This window comes from Anarrhichthys ocellatus, unplaced genomic scaffold (assembly GCF_004355925.1).
Source record: "Anarrhichthys ocellatus isolate YVR2014 unplaced genomic scaffold, GSC_Weel_1.0 scaffold13, whole genome shotgun sequence".
NCBI classification, from domain to species: Eukaryota; Metazoa; Chordata; class Actinopteri; order Perciformes; family Anarhichadidae; genus Anarrhichthys; species Anarrhichthys ocellatus.
In genome coordinates this window covers 6,433,976-6,451,342 of record NW_022280043.1, presented here as the reverse complement: position 1 = coordinate 6,451,342, position 17,367 = coordinate 6,433,976, and the positions used below count along the sequence as shown (strand labels likewise).

Sequence of the window (17,367 nt, the reverse complement as noted above, 5' to 3'; positions counted from 1 at the left end):
CTCTCTCTCTCTCTCTCTCTCTCTCTCTCTCTCTCTCTCTCTTTCTCTCTGTCGCACTCTCTTCTCACACAGCCTCTATCTATTTTGTCTCAGGAACACTCTATACCCCTGTCTCTTTACTGACCTCTCTCTCTTCTCTCTCCCTTTCTTAGCGCTCACTGGTCTCTTCAATCTCGACAGTGCACTTTCTCTGTTACAGTCCCCAGCTATCCGTCTCCCTCTTTCCCTCTTTCTCTCTCTCTCTCTCTCTCTCCCCCTCTCTCTCCCCGTTCATTGGACATGGATAAATTCTTCCCCAGTGTTCTCCTTGACAAAGAGGCCCTCAGTCAGTGACACAGCCTGCTTGGGGAACCACCGTGCTCCTCTGACACTGTCACATCCGAGCATGTCCTGCACAAACATACACACACAAACACACACACACGCGCGTCCACTAGCTGCACATACGTACACCAACTCTCGAGGAAGGTTCAAAGAACATTGTGCGTGTGCTTGCTTATGTGTAAGCGCGCGTCTTTTTGTTTCATCCACGTCTGCATGCCTGCGTATTATTAAGTTTGTACGTGCCAGCAGTGAGTTTGCATTTCAGCCGTCCTGCATGCATATTTACCACCCGCTGGTCGGATCAGTGTAGCTGGGGGTCGGTTGGGGGGGTGAAGCTCGGTGCGCTGCTTTCCCCAGGAGCTGTTTGAAAAAGATGTACCGTTCAGTGTCACTAGCTGTCGATGCAGGTCCAACTTGTTGCAGCTGTGGCTTATGTAAGCACAGCAGTTTAATCACAATTAGGAAGCTCTCCTTGAACTCACTCGCCCTCTGGCTTGTTTGAAGAGCTAACATTTGCATTCAGAATGAAGCCTTGGAAATACAAGAATGATATTATTACACACAGCGCTGAAAAGAGAACAATGTCTGAGAATAGAGTGCTGTCAATTAAAATCAGTGTTTCCTATCAGTGAACTTTCATCATGGTAGGTTTAGTTATTGTTTTTTTTATAATAGTATTGGTATTTCACTTATTATAATCCCATCGTTGGACTATAAACTTGTGATTTGAATTTTTACAAACTGTTACAATTTCTTGCTCTTTTTTTGTACTTATTTTTTCCCCAACTGCTGCTTCTGAAGAGGCGGCCATCTGAGGAGGGATGTCTTTTTGAATTTCTTCTCTCAAGGCTTCTCTCTATTATTTTTTTTTGCATATGTGCTAAAGGCTTTTTGTGTGTTAATATTAGTTTCCTTGTCTTTTAGAGAGCTTAGCACCAATGGTGTGAGCCTGTGAAGCCCATTGAGAAAAATGGGTTTACTTGGCAATAAAAATAAATCTGACTTTATTTGGTGCAGCGGCATCAGGACCTCGTATCAACACAAACATCTTCTGTTACGTTTCAGCCGACTATTTAAATAACGTCTGTTACTGCAATGTAAGAGAAGCTTTGTTAAATCAAGAAAGTGCTTCAGTCGGGACTTGACTTTGTTCTCTCTGTCAGAGCACAAAGGGTTCACAAAAGAGATGTTTGTGAATCACTTAGAGGGCACATTGCTTTAAAATAACCAGAGATTTGCAGAGAACATGAAATAGAAAACGGAAACAGCACTGCTATATGCAGTAAGACAGACAAAGGTAGTGTTTGCCTTCGCACTGCCATAGCTCTGATGAACCGATGAACCGACTCCACGCAGCTTCCCACTTAGACACCCACGCGCCATACACACACACACACACACACAAATACACATCAGATACACACACACTCAACAGATACATAGAGATGTACACAAACATATCCAACATATTCACCTACATGCTCTCACACACACACACACACAGGTTGTAGATTAAATGACTCAGATGGCATTTGCTCACTCTGTCTCTCTCTCTCTCTCTCTCTCTCTCTCAATGTCAGGTTTTGCTGCCGTGGCAACAGAGTCGAGGGTGAGAGGAGGAGGGAGTGGGAGTGGGGAGGAGAGGGAGGGAGACAGAGAGGGAAGAGAGGAGCCATGGAACAGGTAAAAGAGAGATCGGGAGGGTCAGAGCTTACTGGTCATCTGAGGCGGGGCTTTGTCGCTGCTGCAGTTTGTTTTTTTCTGTGTGTGTGATTGACTCTAGAAGTGAGAGGCAGAAACACAAGGAATGTGTTTGTGCCACGTGGCTGGAAACAAGTGTGCACACTGCCCACGACTCGAGTGTGTGTGCGCCGTATGACTAGGACATGTTGCATGTCCACTCAGGAAATTGGTCATCTGAGATCGAGCCATCACACTCTCAGTGCAGACAGAGAGCGACTGGGAGAGTAAAAAAAAAAAACACCCCCAAAAACATGAAAAGAGGCAACTGAGTGTTGTCAAAGTGCTCTTGTGATTCAAGTTTACATTTGGGGCTTCTGGTTTTTGTTTTTCGTCTGTACTAATTTGCTCTGCAGAAAGCAGCATGCTCAAATTTGGTTTGTTTTCAGCTGCCGCGGGCAAGAGACAAATTCTCTGTGACTGCACTTCTCAGACTCAGTTCAACATCTAAAAAGGATTCACTTGCAACTATGCAAAGTAACTATGCAAAGACCAAAGTATGTAGGCCAAGCCTCTGTTGCTCATTCAGGAGAGGAATGATCACGCTTTCTCATAGAGTGAAATAGTCGAGTATTCATGTAGAATGCCAAATCTTACATCATGCTTTTTTTTCCCCGAGGATTTGTATCAGATCTTTCATTTGAGACATTTCACTATGAAATGTATGTAATGTGTAACAGATGAGCAAGACTTGAATCATCTCTGAGTTATATGAGGTGTGTTTGTATGATCGCTACAGGTATCAAGGAAGGCTTTCATTAATATGACAAGATGAAAACATCATTATGAGTTTCCAGTAAATGTCCTTTTGTGAACAGACGTTGAACTTGATCATTAAAATCATCAGACACGGTGATGATTTCAAATCAACAACAGCACAAGGACAGTGAGTTTAAAGTAATTGCCATTTGTAAGTACTTGCCGTAAGTAGCTTTCTTAATATTATTCACTTCCGTTACTGTAATACATGTTTTTAAGTTGAGTAGGCACCAGGCAGTGGATGGAAAAATAATGTAATTTAATGAGCACAAATGTAGCAATTATCTTGTTTACTCCACGTTTCTTAGTCTGACATTGTTTTCTGGGTGAGTTTAGGATTGTGCCTTGGGATAGATGCATGAAAAATACATTTTTACTTTTGCTGCTGCTAAAATAGCTGAGAACTTTGCATTGGTGCCAGATGGTGAATATAAGCCCTGAATAATGCCATGCGACTCGAGACAGCGCCAGTCTGTGTTGACTCAGTGACAATCTTAAGTCTGCGTCTTAATAGATAATACTGACTTTGGCCTTCGTGTCACTATAGCAGGAAACTGTCATCGAAAAACAAATTCTAAATACGGAATCTACAATTAAAGGAATAAATAACTCTATTTATTATCCCTAAACGTGCATGTGCACAGATAAAAGAACACAAACTGCGAACACTCCTGCTGGCTCTATTGGATTACATAATTGATCAAATTATTTATGAGCAATTTCATTGCAACAGAAAGAAACAGCACCATCCATTTTAAAAAGGTCACAGAAGCGATAGGATAACACAATGAAGTCCTGGGGGATTTATTTTCATCGTATCTCATGTTGAAAACAACATGGGTATGAATATAGCTCATGACCTTGGTTGATGTCATTCCCTCTCTTCCATGTTGTCTTTCATTCTGCACTCTGCAATATCCAGCACACTGGAAATGCCAGAAGAATATTTTTTAATAATGTCCTTTGTCAGATTGTGGAGTTGCTTTAATGCATAGAAAATGCCATGTTGCTGGAGGATGCAACAAAAGGACTTTCAGTATTCTATTTGTGTTAGGTCATAAATTATCATTTTATTCAAATGATTTCATCAGTGTTACTCTCCTTATTCAATTTTACTGCAAAAGCCTACAGACCATAAATACATTCATATCTGTAATAGTGAGAAAAAGCTGCTTTCATCCGACCATATTTTATTACACTAATCCTAAGGCTGTGCATATGTTCTATCATGGCTGCTTGTTACAGATTATAATTATATATTATGAAATAAAAGTTTCATTCATTGGTATTTATGTAAATTGCCGAGAGATAGTTTGTCTGATTGATGTCAGCCTGGTTGAGCTATTTTACCGGCTGTGATACATTTTAATCAGATCAAATTAGTCTTATAACTTTGTTTGTAGATTTGTGGTCTAACCAGGGGCTAATGGTCGATACTTATCTGAAAGTTATTCCCTTATAAGTATTTCACAGTTTTCCTCAATATGTTGCATGACATCATGACTCCTCGGGATGTTGTGTAATTCTGTCACCCATGACTGAGTCTGAAATTGGTCATCTCCACTCAACACGAGACATCACACTATTAGGCCTGATAGGGACTGACTGGAGAAGGGAAAGGGAGGAGCAGCGGGATTCAGCAAAATACACAAAAATGGAGTGACTGGGCAATTTCCAGAAATATTGTGGTGCATCAGTTTTGCATAAAAAGCTTTTTATTTGTGTATCCATCTGTGCTAAATGCATTACCGACAACAGCATTCTCAAATTGTTTCCAGATGCCCCGGGCATGAGGCATTTTTCTCCTTTTCTGTACCTCTCAGGCCTAGTTAAGAAACAAAAAAGGGACATCGTGCATGAATCAGTGACAAAGTTTTTTTAAGGATTCAACCACTTTGTGTGATTAATGATCAAAAGTTTTATATCCATGTTTGTGAAAAGACGAATGCTTTTTACTGTCGTTAAATCAAATCCCTTTTTTTCAGTGTAATACAACAGTTGTGCAAACATCCAAAGAAGTCTTTTTTACAACATGACACACATTGCTGTTCTGTACATTACTAAATATGCAAGGAAGGATTTAAAGAACTGCAAAAAAACTCTCAGCTACCAACAGTAATTACAAACAATTGATTTAGAAACCGTAAAATGATTACAAAAATACAACTATCTTCTGTAAAAAAGTATAAATAAAGGTAAAAGACTGTTTTGTTGTGAGTAAAATCAGCAATATTCTCCTAGCGCACCAGATGAGTTTATTATCAACGTTTTCAGCTGCTTAGATTAAAGAAGTAAGCTGTTCACTTTAATATGGATTTCATCTTAACATGGGTATGATGGGATCCAGCTCAAGGTCAGCAGCACTGGAGGCCAGAGGTCTGAAACATAACAATGTCTAAAATGATCAAAAACATCGTATCAGACAAATGTTTATTTTATTTGATATGGACATCACAGTAGCATTAGAATTGTAACATACATTTTTGCACAAAGCCCAGATGCACTGTGTTAAGTGTTTGTAGCGAAATGCTAATTTACAACACCTGTCCACATGATGAATCATTTCTTGCCATTTGGGCCTCGATTCTATCTGTGAGTCAATATTTAATGTCCCTCACCAGCAGGACAGATTGGCTCTTCAACCATCTCCACCAAACAGCTTAGTAGGAGAGCTGCTCGCTGTAGAACTATAAAACTAAAACTAAGTGACATACTGCTTATTTTTAGCAAAAACTGCAGGTCACTTTCAGGCCGTGTGTTTGTGTGTGTCGTCATGACCGGGGTGTCACATTCACGAGGTCAATTAAGTGATACAGTTTGCCATTCAGTGGTCAAACACTGCTGCACTACATTCAGTTCGGCTTTCTCATGCTAAATTGTTGGTTATCCCTCCGCCGGCTTTATGCTAATAGATGGTAGCATATGCTAAAAGCGATGTCTGTTAGAATATTTATGCAACAGCGCCGTATTTAAGGAGGATTAGCATTTGTTTGCTCCATTGTTCAGTAAATCAGTACCAGGCACTGGTGAATAAATGCATACTCAGTTAGTTAGCCTATGGTACATTAGCCTTAGAAGTTCCACAACTTACTACAGAATTATGAATATCCACATTCATTTTTTATATGTCGTACTACTTGTATCTCAAATTAGAATCTCTCATTCATGTAACTTAATCAAAGTCAGGTTTGAATCAATTATGAATGAGAGATGTGTGTTTATTGAATTGCTTATTTATTTGAATTACTATTTGTAGTGTAGTATCACCTTTTTTCATGCCTGACAGCTGTATTTTTCCACTTTTGGATTCAGTCTGCGTGAAATCTATTAAAATGGCATGGTTTAAGAGTCATGTAATATGCACTATATAATGTCTGATCACACAATGTGATTTCATGTCTATTAGCATGCATTTATGTACTATTTGTGCTGCACGTTATGCAGGCGAGAATGATGATAACACTTATGTGTGCTATGTTAGTAATGATACACACTGCACTGCATTGCACTTTTTATGGAAAGCACCTAATTAGGTAGTTGGCATGCAGCATTATGTACCAGAATTAGGTTTATATATGTACAGTATTCATAATAGCATCCGGCCTGAACCCAAATGTCAAAGGCTCCCTCTATTAGATCAGCTCCATGACACAAAAGCTATTCCACTGTCAAAGGACCTGCTGCAAAAAGCTCTGTAATCATTACGACAATGTCCAAAAACTGCCTGAGAGAAGAGAAAACAACTCTATTTATTCATAATAATCCATAAAAGAGTGGACACAAAACACTACAAAATGGTGTTATGGGCGATGGAAAAGAGATTGTTTAAATTGAATCGCCCATATTAGCATTTTAACTGGGGTGTATGTCTTACAGTGTGTTGCTGTCCATGCTGCAGTGGTGATTATTGAGGAGCAAGGCTCAGGATTTGGCAACAACAAAGCAAGCTGGGTTTGTTTTCTCTAAAAAAAATGGCACTTTTGATATGCTGTATGTCTGAGATAAATGTAAAACAATATATTATGACGGCAAGGGAGACTAGTCCCAGCAGTTACTGAATTTACTCGTCTGTGTTATTACCGGTGTTCTCATGGTCAAAAACACGTTCCCCGGGGAAGAAAAAGGGCGTGATTTGAAAGTTGCCCTATATTTGGCTCAGAGGCTTTCAAATGCAGCCTGTCAAGTTGCCCTGCGTTATGCAGCACCTTTCCATCCGCCTGCCTGCCTGCCTGCCTGCCCGGCCGCCGTCCGCTTGGTCAGGTGAGTTATTGCCAGGACTGTTCCTTAAACACCCCCAACAACCACACACCGGCGTGCACTCCAAGCCGTCCATTACTGTGCCTGTCAGCCAAGCGTGCAATCAATACTCCCCCTCCGACAGCGTGCACACATGTGATGGAAGGCAAAAAGCGAGCGGAGGAAGAAGACAGCGAGGGTACCGAAGGGATGTTGGAGGGAGGAGGGGGGAGAGAGGGGGCAGAAAGGCTGGGGAGGAGGGGAGTGTTGGTGATGGGGAGTGCAGGGCTCGGGGGCAGCGGGTGAAGGAACAGGGGGAAAAAAGAGAGATGACAAGAAAAATGTCCAGAGACCAGACACAAACAACATAGAGCGGTAATATATAACAAAACACAGAGATAGAGAGAGTGTGGGAGTAGGAGATGGAGGACAGAGATGAGGAGTGGCAGAGGAGAGACGGAAAATAGAGGCAAAAAAAAAAGAGAAATTGGGTATGTGAGAATGAGAAATGGAGAGAGGTTGTGGGTGGATGAGAACAATGCTATATATGATGGCAGAGGTTCAGGAATAGACCAGAGTGATTGTGTTTTGTGATTACCTAACACTCACATCTGCAAACAGTAGCAGCCACCAAGCTGACATCAAAGACCACACACACAAATACTCTACATACACACGCGCACTCATTGACACACATGCGCGCAGGAATACGGTCGGCAAAGTAGCGCTGGCACGCGCGGGCCGGCAAACCTCATCTTCATGCTGAACTAACTAAAGAGCTTCTGTCGTCTGGCCTGAAATGATAACAGCAGCAAACAAACACAAACACTCGGACACAAACACACGCTTGTCGTGCTATGAACACATCTCATACACATAAAAAGATTCATAATCACATATAAACACACAGACATGGCTGTGTTGTAAGCACTCCACCCAAGCGGCCACGCTACTCTTTGGCCACAAACAGGCAGACACAAAACACACACAATGAGCCAGGAAGGGGCTTAATTGTTCATTTTCAGCTCTGCAAGAACTCTAACCTTTTTCTTCTGTGGTTTGAACGGAGGGCTAACAAGAAGGGTTGGATACTGACAATCGAGCTCCCGTTGTCACCTGAAATTTAAGTTTTTAAAGAGATGAATAGCTGTGGGAACTCACTGTGCTTGTTCATATTTGTTGAAACAAAGAAAAGACGTATTGGAACTGGTAACAGGTTTCATTGAAAAGCATAGAATCAAATGATTCAGTACGATTGGAACTGCGTTTTTTTAGCTCAAAGATAGTGTAATTTTAAGAAAAATTGTTTTTCAACTAAATGTATTATCACATAATCTAATAAATACAAATTAGTACCATAAAAAAGATACATTATCTGCAGCTGTGTGTTTAAAATCCAACTAAAATCAGAACTGAGAGAGCAATCATTTAAAAATCAAGGAAAAACTTTCAACCCTAGTACTGGGGGGGTGCATGATTGTGTGTGTGTGTGTGTGTGTGTGTGTGTGTGTGTGTGTGTGTGTGTGCGTGCGTGTGTGTGTGTGTGTGTGTGTGTGAATGCCAAACAGCTTCCTTCAGCCTTCCTCCTCCTTTGATTCCCAGCGATTGTGTGTGCGAGTGTGAACCGTTTGTGTGTGTGAGTGTGAACCATTTGTGTGTGTGTGTGTGTGTGTGTGTGTGTGTGTGTGTGTGTGTTTCCTTCCAGTCTGAGGTGGTGAGAGGGAAGGCTGAGGGCTCAGAGGGAATGCTACAGCCGGGGCACAGGAGGAGCCTCTCTCCTCTCTACTTAAGACAACAAATTACTAACAAAAGTCAGCGATCACAGTGTGTCTCCTTACCAAGCAGTGGAGTGCAAGAATATCTGAGCGGGGAGGTAGGTATGGAGGTGCTCCAGTTTCATGCCTGCATAGAGCAGGCGGTGAGCTGCAAGCAGCCAAGGTGATCCCTGCCAGCCATTTTGCCCTGCATTTAGTATTCATTTTCCAGGCGATCAAACCCGCTGCCAGGAGGTAGAGAGTGTGTGTGCGTGAGAGAGTATTAACACGCACACACATACTGAGTGTGTGTGAGAGCGCGCCTACATTAACAAACACATGGGGGTGGGTGTGCAGATGTAGGCTTAACACCCTCACAGACTCATGTACAACAGAAGTGTTGGTGCACATGCGTGAGGATGTGCGTAAGTTAATGAATTTGCAAACACGTGTGCATCGTGCAGCAGGGCTGATTAGGAACACGGGGATGGAGCCAGAATAGGCCAGGGGCCAGCAGACCCCGGCTCCCTGTACACAGCCAGTGGGGTAAACCTGGATGCACACAGCTTCCTGCTGGGGAAGGATAAGGCAGAAAGAGGGGGAACATAGGAAGTAATGAGAAGGGAAAGAACAAAGGAAGCAGTAAAGAGGGGTGAAGCGGGGTGAAGGAGGATGAGCGGAGGAAGCAGGTTTGGGGAGAAAAGACAAAACAGCGCAGTAACAGGATGAGCAGGAGAGGAGAGCAGGGGAAGCGAGTGATAAGGGGCAGAGTGAGCAGAAAGAGAAACCAAGAGGGGGATGAAACGTGCTCTGTTCTGGTGGTGCAGAAGGAGAAGAAGGAGGAGGAGGAGAACACAGAAGAAACGGGGATAGACGACAAGAGGGATGGAGCTGAGCAGCAGTGCCCTGGCAGCATGCAGTGGAGGCAGGCAAGATGGCTGCAGGGGACAGAGCACCCGGCCAAATATGGTCATCGGGACCCAGCTCTGTCCTACTTTCTCTAATGGGCTAAACCAAAGACTGGAGGATGCAGGAAGAACCATGTATGGTCAGCGGGCAGCAGCGTCCGCTCCTGCCTCTCTGATGTGTCGTGCTACAATGAGTGATGCAGGACTTGGGCCTAATATACAAACAGAGCCCTACAGCGTGCTTACACACACCCACACACACACACACACTCTCACACAAACACACACACACACACACACACAGACAGACACATTCACAAACTCATTTCTCTAATTCCCTTTCTTTCATGGCGAGCAAGTTGACATGTCGACCCCATCTAGAAAACGGTGGTGAGTGATGCTTCGAGAGTGCGTGAGGGTGACTGAGCAGGTGGTGAATACATTGGGCCTGTCTATTTGTGTTTGTGCGTGAATGTGTGTGCCTGCTGGCCTTTGTGTGACTGTGGTCACGCCATCTAGGGCTCCACTAAGCTGTGTGAACGCCCATCAAGCTATGAAGGCTACCCTCAGGTTTCACTTCAGGCTCTGCGGTGTGTTAGACCGGAGACAGGTACCGTTCCCACACCATGTGGCCAGGTCAACAACCCTCAGCTGTAACAGCTGTATGCATGGCGGGCAATCGGGGATGTACAAATACAGATTGACCAAGGGCATCGCCGCAAGTGGCTCTCCTTCTGTTGTTGTTTTGTGTCCTCTCTAGCTTTAGAAGTGAAGGCAGTGCTCTCAGATAAATGCAACAGTGTATCTACGTTGTATTATACCCACTCTTAATTAGCTTATTGTATCCACAGTGTTTTTCTTGCCAATGTTGTCTACCCCAGAATGTGGGGACAAATTGACAAACGCTGATTACAAAGGTGGTGCCGTGGCCAGGAGATAAAGCATGCCAACAGTAAAGCACTGCTACTGATTCATCTCATCTATTTCAGTTGTCCTACGCATGTCTTGTTGCTATGTGAGTTGCTATGATTGACCAGCGTGTCTCACATCCGTATATCCACAGCGAATTCCATTCCTGCCTGAATTAAGTCATTATATGAGAAGCAGTGCTTCAGTTATGGCTGCTGTGTCAGGAGCTGCAGAAACAATCACAATGCTGCAGCTGTGGAAGCAACTTACACGACTCAAATACTGTACGGCAAAGCCAGTCAGGCTGCAGGAAGTGCCTTCAAAAGAATGAGGCTTCTAGGTGAGGTGGCTCTAAATGTGACAAAGTGAAGTCCCTTTACACTGTTCAATATATGGACACATAAAGGGAGGTGTCACTCTTCCTGTCATTGAAGCGAATAAGTCTTAAACCATCCCATCACAAGGGCCTGCAGGCTAAAACAACAACAGCTGAAAAAACTATATACAAGCTGTTGGGGCAGTCAGGAAGGCAGCATATGTATTTAAAGAATTGTGACTTTATTATTAAGATTCAGAGGAGTAAACATACATTCTAGGGGGAAACTGAAATATACACCTATGATGTATCTGCCAGCATACTGTAAACACTGGAACACCAAAGAGATGCTGCACACAGTGTGTTTTGTAACAACCCACACACAAATGTACCCATTATCATCACAAAATATGCGCAATAACAGCACATTTTCAAATCCCTCCCCTCCGCCGAGGAACTGTTTTCAACAACAACCCTGGGAATTGTACAAGTGTTGAAATGTCACTTGCGTCCTTCTGCAAGGCACCGTCTTTTTCATCAACCGCGCATCTGGTGTGCACTTGAATCAAGCCCCAGTGTGGGGCTTATTCCTGTTCTTCCTGACAGCTACACTTACAATGAGGCCTGTTGGCATCACAGTATTGGTTAGCATTCAGCTACAATGCTGCTTAACAACTCCGCTGTGGCTGCTAAGCCCCGTATTAAAGCATAGATAGCATGCCAAAATACTTCTCTGCATGCCATGTTAGACAGACACGAGTCCTGCTGAGCTGGAAAAAAAATGACAGACACCCTGAAAACTCCCCAAAAAACATCAATTTCAAATAAATAATTACATGTACAGTGTATCCTGGCAACTGCAGTTTAAAAAAAATGATGATTAAAACTCCACCAGTGGTCAGAGACAGAAACTAGAAATGTGACAGTGTTAAGTGAGTATATGTCAACTTCAGTTGAATTTAAGTGCCGAGGTTAAGAGTCTGACTCGGGTTAAATGAGGTTGGACTGAAGGAAAATGGGATAGCGAGGGAGGAAGACAGCCCTGAGTTCCTGTCAGGTGAGCTGACACACACTCACAGTTTCTGACAGTGTTTTGTTACGAGTTTGCATAACATGGACACTCACCGACGGCCAGTGGGAGAACTGACAGAGCAGGAAGCATGTGCGCGCACGTGGGAGCACGCGTGTGTCCTGTATTTGTCTATGCTCGCAGAATGCCTAATAAGGAGTACATTACGCACGCCACTGTGTGTGCGTGTATGTGTTCGTGCACATTTAAATAGTTGTGCGTTTGTGAAGGTGCGTCCATCTCTGTCAAGTGTTCAGAATGTAGCCAGCAGTGCGCTGATGGCTGCGCTGCGTGGATGACACCTCCCGTTGACAGGGGGCTCAGAGCAAGGACGCTAGTCATAACATAACAGCAGGAAGGTGGGAGGACATCACCTCCAAGCACACACACACACACATACACAGTGACACACTATGACAGTGTTAAAGTCATATCAAGGTCCTTATTTAGATTGGCTATCATCTCTGACCTCTCTCTCCATCCTCATTAGTCGGACTAGACAGCCTGTGCAGGCCTGACGCTGCCACAGGCCCACACACAAGATGTCACATTGCTTCATCAGTGGCACAGTAACTAACGCACACAGCCCGTAGGTTTCATCCTGCTCGTTTGTTGTGCCACAATTGACTGTTTGATTGACAAGTCTGGTTGTTATGATAGCCTTTTTGCTAATCTGGAACCAGGTCCCAAATAAACTCAACATTGAGCTTTAAGAATCAAAACCAGCATTTTCTCAGAATTTGATGTGAAACACATGACAGTGACTATTATACAACACCAAGGCGGTGAGATTTGAAGACTCCCGTTGTCATTGGAGGAACAGTTAGAGGTGCAGAATGACTGGAGAGCAGGGCACAACAAGTAGTCAATGCTCCAGTACTGACATGAGAGCCAGAAATGGGTTTAAATCAGGCCTGTGTCACATTTCTCTCTCTTCACATTTGAGCTTCAATGTACTGTGCAAAAGAACAAAAAAAACACTAATAAAATGCCAAAGTGAAGTCCACTGAGTACTCCTTTTAAATGTCAGATGTCAAAATGTCAAATGCCCCTCGAGTACGACCTTAAAAATCAAAATGAAGGTTGAAACAAGCATTATCTAAGGACATCATCTGCCCTTATCGAGGGACCCCATCCATCCAGCCTAGTCTTTAATTATTAATGTTAGCAGGGGTGGCAGAAGAAAATGGCAGGTCTTCTCCACCTGGAGGACAAAACCTTTCATTATCTCTTGCTTTCGTCTGGTCTTTGTTCCTAATTCCATTTCTCTTTCTCTTTTTTCTTCTCCTCCCCCTTTCTCCGCATGTCTCAAGTCAATTCGGTTCAGTTCAAAGGGTCTTTATTAGCGTGACCGACCCTGTGGCGTAGTGCCAGCTCACTGAGAGGGAACGCTATGATGGAACATCAACAAACCACAGGAATCTCAGCACCGCTACGTATCAGGTGAAGAACAATCAACATAGATATGAGAAAATCCGTGTGTGTGTGTGTGTGTGTGTGTGCGCACGCAGTGTGAGGTCTGTGCACGTGATTTGTATCGTATGTTATAATCCAGGATTAAGTATATTTAGCAAATGAAATTACTTCATCAAGCATACACAACAGGTAAATGTGAGAATGCTCTCGCCCACACACGTCTAGCTTGCTTTGACTGGCAGATATATTGTGTGTTCCATGCATTAGTCATGTCTGCAAAAGAGGACACATCCACAGCATGCCAAGCAGCTACTGCTGGAATCACAGCGAGAGAGAGAGAGAAGGTAGTGATTGGAGGGACTCATTGACTGTAGGAGAACAGGGGATTAGCATCAGTGACATCACTTTAAGGTGTCTGATGGGAGGTTTTAAACCCTGAAGTTAGATTAATTGCCTTAGATACCAAAGCCAGAAATTCCAAACTTTGGCAAAGGCCCAGCGGCTGTGTGGAGCTGACATGGTTTAAGCAAGCAGAAACCACCACAGCAGAGTGCAGTAGAAACCTACTTCAATTTAAACTTTCACATCCCCTTAATGGAGCAATAATTTTCTAAATCACCACCAACCGACACTTAGGATAAAGCACAAATAGCTATTGAGACTGACTTACTGTGTACTAACATTGGGAGTTCAATAGGGAGTCGAATATGACACTGTTTCACTAGCTTCTGTAATTTGGTAGGATGTCTTTCTGAAGAAGAACAACATTCATTTTGTGTGTTCTATATGTTTATTATCATAATTGTTTCTTCCTGTTTCTTTATGCTTTTTGGACCATCGCTGGTGTGTGATTGTTACAGCCATGTCTCCACTGGAGAAGTCCATCAGCTCGCCACTATCCTCAGTCTGTCAAGATGGTAGCTTTTAAAGGAATAGTTTGATGTTTTGGGAAACAACTTGTCATTTATACAATTCAGTTGGTGTATGGACTGAACTTTGTACAGAGCCTAGATAGCCGTTTACACTAGCTTTATGCTTTATGCTAAGCTAACGATAACCACCTCCAGGCTTTAGCTCCATAATAAGCATACAGTATCGATCTTCTCATTCAACTTTCCGCAGAAACGCGTCAAAGCGTATTTCCCAAAATGTTGAACTATTCCTTCATCCAACAACAGGCTTCAGCATGTGGGACAGAGAAATGTTTTTAAATTAAGGCCCCTGAAAACCAGTCTTTTTCTTCTTTATTTTTTAATGACCATCCTGTCTACACAAATGGAGCGCTGCACAACATATAAGTGTGGTTATGTTCGGTTACATTGGGCAGGAATCATACGTTCTGGTTGAACTTCAGCTCTCTATGCAGACTAAATATCCAGTAGCCTATGTAGTGGCCATTATATAAATATAAGAGTAAAGAAACTCTTATCTTCAGCATTCAACTTGTGCAGTTAATGTTCTTTTATCTCAATATGCATTTCAACCACTCATGGTACAAGAGGACAAATCATGCGCTGCATATTCCATGTTACCTTCCTCAGTGACCTTATGTAGGACACTATGGTGGCTCTTGTGAATCGTAACTTGGTAATGAGCACATAGCATCCACATAATAACCTAACGAGCTCAACCAAGGGCGAACGCAGCTACACACTCTCACACACACACACACACACACACACACACACCGCTGTCAAACCTGCCATGAAACACGTGTGCACGTACAGACACCCAGGTGGTCCCATATACTCGGTGTGTCTCAAGCCACCTTACCTATTAGAAAACCAATCATGTTGTGCACCTGGGCCTATCAACCGTAGAGATTTGGAGCAACTTGTTTTCCTGCAATCTGCTTATTTCTTGTCCTACAAATGCTCCATTTGTCGTAGAAGGAAAACCATAAATACTACCGGAAAACCTGAGCAGCATTTGGTAGACTGTTTGTAAATTGGAATAAATGGTTTGTGTCAGGCAGGTACGTTTTTGTGTGTTTGTGTGAGTGAGAGAGAAGGTAATAGAGAGAGAATGGGAGGCTAAACAGGGCAGGGAAAGAGCACACAGTTTATGTGTACAGAATCACTTTAAACTCATAAAGGATAACAACGGAGATGGTCAACAAAGGGCAAAATGGTCAACACCCTCTCTGTGTTATTTTATACAATATAAAGGAGGGGAGAGGGAGAAAAGTTGGTAAGTGACTGATTCAAACATTATGGCAAATACAGGGGTCAACACAATAGCATGAACTCCTGTATAGTATAATATCATTCTCAGGGTGTTTAAGAATAAAAACCTTTCTGACAGAATCAACAGAACGGCATCACAACGGTAGTGATTGCACAGCTTACGACCTAAACAGCCAAATTATTATTTCCCTCACACCACTTTGTTTTGTGGTTCGTAATGAGCATCACAACCTCACGGAATTCAATACACTAGGGCTGTCATTTTATATTCCAAGTTCAAATTACCTTTCAAGTAAATATTGGATCTGGTAGGCCGTGCCTTCTACTCTAGACGTTGCATCGTACCAATAAGATACGATGCAATATGTATTCAACTCCTCGATTTTCCTTTTTGTATTGCATTGAGCAGAGTGTAAGTCACATGGATATGTGGAGGAGAACTGGATAACAAGTTCAAAGATAACACCAATTAAAGTTGCTAACTTTCTGCTGGCCGAGCCGGCCAACTTCCTGTTGGCTCCCCACAGACATTAATGGGATAGAACAATTATATTAAATGGCTCCCTCTCGACTTTCTAAATGTTACTAGGCCAAATGGATCATTTCGGAGGGGGAGGGGGGGGTTGAGATGTTCAGAAAAATGTAGTCACTGTTTTACAGCTGCTCCGTTTCCAGTGATTGTGCAACTTTTTAGGACAGCGTGCGTGTTGAGATGATCCTCAACGCTGGTACTTGGTACATCAACAAGACACTCAAAAATCAAGCAATCTTTGAATGCTGACTGTTTTTAATAATGGAATAGGGACACAGCTTCAGTCTTGCTAAACCTCTGAATAAATTCAGAAAAGAGACTTTTAAGTGTGCCCGTGTCCTCTGTGACACTGTGTTAGCAAACTGCAGCCCTCTAATTATCCCGGGGTGTAAATGTTGTATAATTACATATTGAGCACAGGGGCAACACATGCGGTACTAAATACCACTGATAAGAGATGACATTCCAACGCCTCCACCTGTAGCCGCGCCCCCTGCCTCACCTTTCACCTGTCTCTCAACATGCATGATCGTCATCTTTCCCACACACACAAACCACCCAGTGTGCCATCCACCACAATCACTTTCACACCACAGAGGGACAGAGAGAGGGACGAGAAGCAGAGAGTGATTAGCCTGACATCACACAAAATACGGGTGTGATAGAGGAGGGAGCAGTGAGTGTAAGAGAAAAATGAACAGGTGAGATGCAGGGAATGAGAACAAAGCTAATGAGACTGTGAGACACAACAGAAGCATAGGAATGAGAGAGAGAGGGAAAAAGAAAGAGATGGGGCAGTTGGCGCTGAAATAGAGATGCGACGTGGAGACAGTGAAGGCAGACAATGAAAATCAACACTGTTTCATTTCTATTCAAAAGAGAGGCAACGGAGAGAGAGAAGAATTCCTTAATGGTCGAGGAAAAAAGAGCGATAGATGGAACATGCCTGAAGGATATCACTATATTTATACTCTACTATGCCATTATTTATTTATTTCTCTCCCCTACTCCATTGCTCCCTTTGACAGACCTGATATTTAATAACATGCATATCTTTGTTCTTCTTGATTAAGGGATAGAGATTGGGAAGACAATGCCGCAGGGGCCAATGGAGACCACACTCCTGCTGGATGGAGGACAAATCCCCCCCCCCCCCCCCCCCCCCCCCCCCCCCCACCCCCACCCCCACCCCCGACACAAAACAAACCCCCTCCCCCC

At 43.2% G+C, this 17,367-nt stretch overlaps 1 protein-coding gene across 2 annotated transcripts in view; it reads right to left on the bottom strand.

Moving 5' to 3' along the window:
- The window catches only part of grik5 (glutamate receptor, ionotropic, kainate 5), a 72,856-nt gene that overhangs the window by 39,718 nt on the left and 15,771 nt on the right, over positions 1-17,367 (bottom strand). The window contains exon 2 of one of the 2 annotated variants that reach the window (XM_031853529.1): positions 611-684. The exons of the other annotated variant lie outside the window; for it this stretch is intronic. The gene's annotated coding sequence lies outside the window, so the exon portion shown is untranslated. The remainder of the gene's footprint in view (positions 1-610; positions 685-17,367) is intronic. 2 annotated transcript variants of the gene reach the window in all.